We start from the raw sequence: 10,312 nt of genomic DNA, 5'->3' as shown, positions 1-10,312 counted from the left end.
GAGAAGTCAATTTGTCCCTATTTGCAACCCACAGGATCCTACGGGGGGAAATACCCTGAGGACTTCAAAGAAAATACTTAGCTCTGGTAAAACTTGCATCAAAGCAGCAGGCTAGGAAGTCAAGATACAAAGGTAAGTATCTTTCCTATAGACCAACAAACTTGCGGAAATAGAAACCAGACAGAATGATGCCTCTGACAGTAGCCTAAATAAACACTTAGGAATAGACCAAACCAAGGAGGTACAACACCACTGTGGTGAAAATTTCAAACCACTGAGGAGCCCTTGTAAAGGAGAAGAACATAGAACCCAGAGAATGAACCGTCTTCTTCCTGTCCATGGGAAACGTTTGCGTACATCGCATCTTCCCTCAGAACAGACAGGTCTGTGTTTGTAGGCACAAGTCCCTTATTCCTGCATATCAAAGAGCGTGCAGTACCACACCACTGGACTCTGCCTTTCTAAGGGCGCAGGATGGAAGTGTGGCAATGTGCCATATTCTTCCTCTCTAGGAGACAGGTTTATGTGGGACAAGCTTGTGTATGGTGAGTCTTTGATACTGCATGAACAGATTATTAGCACACACCCCTATTAATCTCATATACAACATGCAATAACGTGATAAGGACCTGTCGAAGCTAGCTGTGGTGGATGTCAGCAGTGAAATGCCAAAGCCAAAGAGGAAGGCAGGAGGATCCTGAGTTCACTACCTGCCTGGGCTACTACACACACACACACACACACACACACAGACGCAGACACAGACAAACACACACAGACACACACACAGAGAGACACAGACAGACACACACACACACAGACAGATGACACACACACACAGAGGCAGAGACAGACAGACAGACACAGAGACAGACAGACGGTAGATAGACACACACAGAGGCAGACAAACACACACATACACACAGAGAGAGACAGAGACAGACAGACGACAGACAGACACACACACACACACACAAGCAAATAAATAAGAATCAGGTTGAAGAGATGGTTCAGCAGTCAAGAACACTGGTTGTACTTCTAGAAAACCAAGGTTTGATTCCTAATACCCCATGACAGCTTACAATTGACTATAATTCCAGTTTCAGGAGCTCTGATGCCCTCTCGGCCTCTATGTGCTCTTCATGCTCATGGTGCAGAGATATACATGTAGGTAAACCACTCATACACATAAGATTAAAAAATAATAATAATTAGCCGGGCGTTGGTGGCGCACGCCTTTAATCCCAGCACTCGGGAGGCAGAGGTAGGTGGATCTCAGTGAGTTCGAGGCCAGCCTGGTCTACAGAGCGAGTGCCAGGACAGCCTCCAAAATAATACAGAGAAACCCTATCTCAAAAAACCAAAAAAATAAAAATAATAATAATTAATTAAAATAAAATTCTCTGTCAAAAATGAAAATAAATAAACGATGCTGTGGCAGTTTGAATGAGAATGGCCCCTACAGGTTCATGTGTTTGAATACTTAGTTTCCCATTGGTAGAGGTGTTTGGGAAGGATTAGAAGGTGTGGCCTTGTTGGAAGAGGAGGCCAACATCCATTATCTTCTCACTATTAGGAGGCACAGCTTGGAGTGCACAATTAGGGCATGGAGACTTACCCTTGCCTCAAGAAAAGAGCCATGATTCTACTAGGAACACACAAACAAAACCTGGAGGAGGATAGCATCGTAAACAGTTCTAGTCTGAAGGACAGCTTGGTAAAGTGTTCTAAACTTTATGTCTTCAAAGGTTTATGTAACCCAAGAGGTGTAATATACATATGCATGAGCTAGCAGCAATCATTACATAGAAGAACTACGTAGACGCCCTTTGTTGTCTTTGTTGCTTTTCTGTTGCTGTGATAAGACACACGGGACCAAGGCAGCTTGTTAAAGAAAGTATTTAGTTTGGGATAAACGACCTCAGTGGGTTAGAGTTCACGATGATGGAGCAGAGGCATGCTGCAGGAACAGATGAGAGCTTAAATCTTGATCCAGGAAAGAGGAAGTGCTGGGCAGTGGTGGTGCACACCCTTAATCCCAGCACTTCGGAGGCAGAGGCTAGTGGATCTCCGTGAGTTCAAGGCCAGCCTGGTCTGCGAAGTGAGGTCCAGGACAGGCTCCAAAGCTACAAAGAGAAACTCTGTCTAAAAAAACAAAAACAAAAACAAAAACAAATCCCACTCCCCAAAAAAGGAGGAAGTGTGGTGGCTTGAATAAGCCACCCATAGGTTCACATATTTGAACTCTTGTTCCCTAGTTGGTGGACCTGTTTGGGAAGGATTAGGGCATTGTGGGGCATTGTGGGGGGGGAGGGGAAGCTGTCGTTAGGGAACAGCTTTCTTTGAGGTTTAAAAAGCCACCACCATTCCCAGTTAGCTCTCTCTCTGCCTCATGCTTGCGGGTCAGGATTCGAATGCTCAGCTGCTCTCTAGCACCATGCTCCCCATCACGATGGCCGTGGATTATAGTCCTCTGAGACTGTAAGTTCCCAGTAAACTTTCTTCTGTAGGTTGTCTTGGTCATGGCGCCTATCACAGAAAGTAGCTAAGACAGGCAGAGACAGACAGACAGAGGTGTTTGAAACCTCAAAGCACCTCCAGTGACATACCCTCCAAAGGCCACATCTAATCCTTCCCAAAGAGTCCCACTGGGGAGCTGCTCCAGTTCCCTGTTCCAGCTGGGGACCCAGTATTCAAATATTAGGCAGCCTATGGGGGCCATTCTCTTTTAAGCCATCACACGCTAATTTAGCTTTTAATTTTTAAATGATTTTTTTAAGATTTCAATTATAATTATACCATTCCTGCCTTCCCTTTTCTTCTTCTAACCCCTGCAATGTAGCTCACCTTACTCTCTTTCTCAATTTAATGACATCTCTTTCTTTAATTGTTCATATATATACATACATATTCTGCTCAGTCTGATATATATGTGAATGATGTTGTCAGGGCTGACCGTGTGGCGTTTGGTAACCAATTGTTGTGCTCCTCCGGAAGACTATTCCCCCACTCTCAAGATTCCTTAGCATTCTTTTTTTTTAAAGATTTATTTATTATGTATACAGCATTCTCCTTGTGTATATGCCTGCAGGTCAGACAGGGTACCAGATCTCATTATAGATGGTTGTGAGCCACCATGTGGTTGCTGGGAATTGAACTCAGGACCTCTGGAAGAGCAGTCAGTGCTCTTAACCTCTGAGCCATCTCTCCACCCCGTTCCTTAGCATTCTTTATTTGCCTGTAGTTCTGTAGAGGGCTGAGACCTCATGAGTTTTGCCCTCTCTGCTTTAGCATGTCTAGTGTGTTGTTACTGTTCACATCTTGCTTAGGCAGCCATGTTGATGGTTAGCTTTTAACTTTTGAAGTAAATTTAGAATTGTTGAATGAGTGGAAAAAATGATCAAAATTTTAGACCTTGTACAAATTTAGAGAGCTGTGTTACAATCGTTACTATAAGCAGATTTATTGCTTTTTGTGCAAGTGTATCATATATATATACATGCAGATAGATAGATAGATAGATAGATAGATAGATAGATAGATAGATAGATAAATAGATAGATAGATAGATACTGAGTCAGGTCAAGTAGATATAGGCCAGGGTTTCTAATAATGGGGTTGCCTGAATGGCAAATTTAGCAACTCTATGCCTTTTGGTATGCCTCTTCTCTAAAAAAAACTATACTATTGTTTCTAAATCTTTTTACAATGGGTAGGCAGTGTTCCTAAACACCCATGCTGTCCACCTCAAGTGCTATTGGTCTTAGGGACCAGCAGCTAAGGATACACTAAGCAAATCCATCATCAAGGTCTAACACAGCCTGTAAAGATTCTATCACTTGTATCAACTGTTTCCTCAGAATTGCAGGCAGGCAGGCACAGCTGTGTGGACAGGGGTGGGGTTCCCTTGTTAGTTGGCCTCATCTTCAGTCTCTATGAGGTGTCTCTCTTCCTCTTCTTGGGGTGCTGCTGTGGGTGTGTCTGCACTTCTCCACTCTTAGTGAGGTTTGCTCAGGCTAGTCTGTATTCCCTGGCCCTCACAGTAGAGGAGGCCCAGGGCTGTTCTCCGGCCTGTTGGCCCATTGCTTAGCTGGCTCTGCTGTTATCTGGCTGCTGACTTGGCCTTGTGTGCTCACTGGTCTCTGTATGTACTAAACTTTATAAATTTTTGAATTGTATGTAAATTTCAGACATGCTGCTCTTTTTTTAGTTGCAGATGCCTAGGGTTAACTGCACTAAAACCATCATGAAACAGCTGCCTACAAAGCATCCACTCAAAGGGATTTAACATAAACAGTCACTTATGTGAACTTTGGCTTTGTTAAGACATTTTCCCGGGGCTGGAGACGTAAGATTGTGCTTCAAATATTAGGACTGGAATTTGGAATCCCAGCACACATGTGACAAGCCAGGCACTCTGCAAATGCACGTAATTCCAGATCCAAGTGGGACCCCGTATTAAAATACACACACACACACACAGAGAGAGAGAGAGAGAGAGAGAGAGAGAGAGAGAGAGAGAGAGAGAGAGAGAGAGAGAGAGAGAGAGAGAGAGAGAATTTGGACCACAGAAAAAGCATCACAGACCGTTGTATTTGTGGAAACTTGCTTTTCTTTTAGAAGATGCCTCATGCCCGGATAAACAGACCGTTGTATTTGTGGAAACTTGCTTTTCTTTTAGAAGATGTCTCATGCCCGGATAAACTGCATCTGGACAGCCGGTTCATTGTAGTTACTAGGCGGCCTCTCTTAAAGAGAAACAAGGCACAAAGAGAGGATGGAACTGCAGATGTTTCTAGGTCTGCTGGGTGCTCTAGTTAAAAAGGTAACTGATGAGTTTAAATTAAGCTTTAGAGTTTTAAGTAAAAGGAAAGGAAAGGACATGGGTAATTAAGATAAACTCTAAGTGTAGAAATTTCCTTTAAAAATGTCTCAGGGCTGGGGAGATGGCTCAGCGGTTGTGAGCATTTGCTCTTGTGGAAGACCCAGGTTTGGCTCTCAGCACCCACATGGAAGTTCACATCTATAAGTACAGTTCTAGGGACTCCAATAGTCTCTTCTGGCCTCTGGGAACACCAGGCATACATGTGGTACACAGACATCCATGGAGGCCAAACACACAATACATACCAATGGATTACAGGGTAAAAGTGCTTGCCACCAAATTTGATGACCTGAGTGCCTTCCCTGGGACCCACAAGGTAGAAGGAGAAAACTGACTCCTGTCCTCTGATGTCTGTATACATGACATAGAGTACATGTGAGCATGCACACACATATATCATACATGCATATAATAATAACAAAAAGTTAAAAATAAGTAAATCAAGTATTAGTCTCCTAGTAAGGGTTTCCATTCAAGTTCATCTAAGACCTTCAGAAGCACACAGACCACACCAGGAGGGGGAGGACACAGCATCATAGTTTCAACATACGAAACAACACAGTCTAGTCACAGACTAATGTTCCAACAGCGGCCATAAGTCTCAACACACCAAGGAAATAATAAAAGAAAAATGGAAGATGTGTTCAGACGGAGAGGGAGTGTGGACATCCTGTCCTATGAGGAATTGAGACTTCTTTCTCCAACAGCAGAAAGGGCAAGCTTCTGGGTACGTTGTTGGTGCAGAGATTATCACATAACGCTGGAGACTGTAAATAAGCATACCTATAGCCACTGTGCTCCGTCCAAACAGGTCTGAAAGCTAAAAATAGGAACAAAATTTCTAATAACATTTTGCCGGTTTTGTCTGTCAGAGTTACATTGCATATGTCCTAAGAACATGTTCTACCATGAGCGAATTGACAATAAACCAGTACCCTAGATCTGACATTGCCTTCCTGTGAATGAAGCTATTTTTATCTTTCCTTTGTGAGCAGTTGTCAGTTGCAGATAGCCTCTCGGGTAGGGATGAGAGACCATAGCCACTGTCCCCTCAGTGCTGGGGGCCCCCATCTGGCTTGGACTTGGGCAGACCCTGTGCGTGCTGCCAGTCTCTGCGAGTTCACATGCACATCAGTCTGTTGTGTCTGGAAGGCATTGTTTCCTTGTTTCGCTGTTTTTCCATTCCCGCTGGTTCTTACAATCTTTCTGACTCCTCTTCCACAAAGTTCCCTGAGCCCTGAGTTTGATGGAGGCATCTCATTTATGACTGGGTATCCCGAGGTCTCTCACTCTCTGCACACTGTCCAGTCTGGGGTCTCTATTTGTTCCCATCTCCTGTGGGTGAAAGACTCTCTGGCGATGTCTGAGCAAGACACTGGTCTGCAGATATACAGGATGTTAGGAGTCATCATCCTGTTGTGTTCCTTTAGCAGAACAAAGGTATTTGCTTTACCATGGCCTGTCCAGATCCAGACTCTTGCTCACCCAAGCAGTGTCAGGTATGGGTTCATCTCATGGAGTGAGCCTTAAATCCAATCAGATAGCAATAGTTGGTCACTCCCACAACTTTATGCCACTACTGCACCAACGTATCACGTAGGCAGGTCACCATTGCAGACCCAGGGGTTTGTAGCTGGGATGGTGTGCACATTTTCTCTTTGGTGGCAGGCAGAGCGCTTCATACGCTGTTCAGGTGCGGGTTCTAATTGGGCACCAACTCGACTTTCCCATGCTCAGTGAGTTGTATAAGTGTCGTCTTCAACAAAAGGGCTTTATAATCAGTGTGATGGAAAAACAAACATTAGCCTTGACAATAGCCTGAATTGTTTGGAGGTTTCCATGGGGCCCTTTTGGCCAACAACTCAATTAAATGTAACATGTTCCTGGCATTTGGGGGTAAGAGATGTCTAGTTGGGGCTTTGTCTCCCACTTAGATTTTTTCATATATGTATATATAAGAAGAAGCTTCTTCTGTACTAGGTTTCCATATGGCTCGGTGGCCCTTAATTTCAGATGTCCCTCCCTGCATTTTCTCCCTTACCACCTTCTCCTTTTAACACTGCTATTTCAGCCTCCGCCTGCCCTGTCTCTTGATAACTATAAATTCTATTTCCCCTTCCTCAGGGAATCCTTCCCTCCCACCTAGGTCACTACTCTATACCTAACCTCTGTGGTTGTACAAATTGTGGCATGTCTATCAAAAGCTTAAAAGCTAACATCCACATAGAGACAAATACATGCTATATTTGTCTTTTTGGGTCTCTGTTACCCCAGTTAGGATGATTTTTGTAACTCCACCCATTTGCCTACAACTTTCATGATTTTTTTAAACACAGGGTTTCTCTGAGGTGTAGTCTTGACTGTCCTGGAACTTCCTCTGTAGACCAGGCTGGCCTCAAACTCACAGAGATCTGACTGTCTCTGCTTCCCGAGTGCTGGGATTAAAGGCGTGTGATTTTTAATGATTTTATCATTGTTATTTATGTGTGTTTGTGTGCTAGTTGGTATTTTTCAACTTGACACAAACCTAGGCACGTCTGGAAAGAGGGAATCTTAACAGAGAGAAAAGGCCTCCATAGGACTGATCTGTAGGCACGTTTGTGGGGTGTTGTCTTGATTAATGACGGATGGGGGAGGGTCCCAGCCCATTGTGGGTGGTGCTACCCCTGGGCAGGTTGTCCTGGGTTGTATAAGAACACAGGCTGAGCAAGCCATGAGGAGCAAGTCAGAGAATAGCACTCCTCCGTGGCTTTAGTCCTGCCTCCAGGTTCCTGTCTTGACTCCCCAGTGATGCAGTGACCCGAGAACTGTAAGACTCCATTCTGTCCTTCCAACAGCTGCCAAGATTTATAGCCTGCACTGTTGTTTTTCTCTCAAACCTAAATAAAGTTGTCCTCAAGTGTCCTTCTGAGTCTGTTTTTATTTTTTTAGTATATAAAAAGGAGAGTAAGAACCCCCAAAGGGGAACCCCCGAGTTTCCCTGTTAACATCACGTTCCTGAACAAAGGATGTGGCTAAGAGGGAGCCATGGCAGACTAGAGAGTGATGACAGCATCTGTCACAGAAGGATGAGGATCACCCCAGAGAAGCGAGTCACAGAGAAGGCAGAGCATGTGCTGCAGGAGCAGAGGCACTGTCCCAGGGGACAAAGGCCTCTCAAGCTGGAGGAGGAAACTGCTGCTCACAGGGGCCCCATGTGACTCTGTCCACCCTGCTGTCCTCTGTCAGACCCCAGCCATTTCACAACGTTCCCTGTCCATCCTTAGAGACTCAAGATAATTCTTTCCAGGTCATAAATCTGGGCCTCCCTTGCCAACTAGCCAGACCTTCTGTAGCCTTGGACAAGAGGGCCTCTGTCGAGCATGGGGGCCTCTGTAGAGTATGGGGGCCTCTGTATGACATGGGAGTCTGTAGGGCATGGGGGTCTCTGTAGGACATGGGACCTCTGTATGACATGGGGGCCTCTGTAGAGAATGGGACCTCTGTATGACATGGGGGCCTCTGTAGAGCATGGGGGCCCCTGTAGAGCATGGGGGCCCCTGTAGAGCATGGGGCCCCTGTAGAGCATGGGGCCTCTGTAGAGCATGGGGGCCCCTGTAGAGCATGGGGCCCCTGTAGAGCATGGGGCCCCTGTAGAGCATGGGGCCCCTGTAGAGCATGGGGGCCTCTGTAGAGCATGGGGGCCTCTGTAGGGCAGGGGGTCCCTGTAGAGCATGGGGTCCCTGTAGAGCATGGGGGCCCCTGTAGAGCACGGGGTCCCTGTAGAGCATGGGGTCCCTGTAGAGCTTGGGGGCCTCTGTAGAGCATGGGGGCCTCTGTAGGGCAGGGGGTCCACTCTGCTCCGTGTGTTGCAGCCCCCACCACCATGTCCCCCCTCCTAGGAGAACTCCTCTGTCTTTGTAGCTGAGAATTCTCCTGAAGTTCCATCAGTTTCCCTGAACCTCCCCTTTCCTGGCTCTTTGGGGATCTTCCACACTGGCTGAGATTGGAGAGACAGTTCTTTGGAACCAACTACATCAGAGCGTGAAACCAGAGTCCGGACTCGGTTGTGGCCACAAGGCCATCCTCCTGTGTACAGGCCTCGTGCCCACTCTCTCCAGGCCTGTTTGTGGGTTTATGGAATTCTCTTCAAAGCCTTTACCGGTGAGTACCAGTCTTCTTTCTGTTTTACAGAGAAGGAATGGGGGTGTTTGCAGAAGCCCAGAGTCCTGAGACATGAAGCCAGGATTCAAACCCTGTCTGTTTGCAACAGCAAGGCTCTCCCCTCAGACATTCTACTGCCCCTCACTGACTGTGAAAACCCTGCCTCGGAGCCTCATATCTTGTTCTTTCTGTCGCAGTGTTGTCCTTCCTTCTCCTCCAAGCAAAACATTTTTTCCTTGACCCAATCCCAGAGCCCTCCCTGCTGTATCCACAGTGAAAGCACACGCAGAGAGACAGAATCCCAGGGTACTCTGTATCCTCCAGTTTGACCTCTCCTCCGGGGCCAGCAGCATTTCCAGGCAGACCTTGGGCCGGGTCCACCTTGGCAGTCTTGGTCTCCAGCATGCTGCTGCAGCCAGTTCCAAGTGAATTCAGGCTGCCAGGTTGGGGCTTGCCTCCTCTGACTAGCTGCAGGCAGAGGCTTGGGATGAATGCTGACCTCATGACTCAGCTTCTCCTACCCTAGGGCTCCAGAAGTGAGATTTTTTTTTCTCAGCTTGGTCCCTGTTGCTTGTCTTATGGCTGTGGCAAAATATCTAACAAAAGCACCTCTAGGGAGGGAGGGTTTAGTTGGACTTACAGTTCAAGGGTACAACCCATCGTACCAAGAAAGGCATGATGGCAGGAGTGTGAGGAGGTAGCTGGTCACCTTGCATCATCCAGTGTTTAAAATGGGTTTGCGGACATCTTAGGAAAATGACCATATAATCCAAAGCAAAGTAAAACGCTGTACTTCTGCAGAAAGCTGTGTGACTGCATTGGAAGCAGCCAAGCCCACTTACGAGGAGTACCGACGGGTTTGTAATCCTAATGCAGAGAGGCCCTGTCCCTCACTCTGGCTGGTCAGAGCTGGCTTCACATCCTACCCCATTCTGCTAACGTAAAAAGTGATGGTGTTGATAAGCAGTGTGTATTTTCCCAGAACAGGATGCAGCTTTGAGTGCACGCTTTGATCTTGGACAAGTGGTAACCGGAAGAGGGATTCTTTTGACCGATGGTGTCTTTTACCAGTTCGTGTTAGGTAATGGGCCTGACCCTTTAAACTCGGAGGCCAAGCTCTGTCTTGCAGTTGGCAGGCCCCTGCTGAGAAGATAAACCCATCCGTGGGTCTCAGGAAGAGTGGCCCCAGGACCTGAGACAACACCAAGGAGCAGATTAGGGCTGACTCTGAAACCTACTTGCCCTTTAAAGAGGAAACTTCCTTGTCCTGTTTAACCCTTTGAC

This window comes from Mesocricetus auratus, unplaced genomic scaffold, assembly GCF_017639785.1.
Source record: "Mesocricetus auratus isolate SY011 unplaced genomic scaffold, BCM_Maur_2.0 Super-Scaffold_100714, whole genome shotgun sequence".
Lineage (NCBI taxonomy): Eukaryota > Metazoa > Chordata > Mammalia > Rodentia > Cricetidae > Mesocricetus > Mesocricetus auratus.
The sequence above is the reverse complement of the archived record's forward strand: the minus strand, read 5'-3'. Positions refer to the sequence as shown.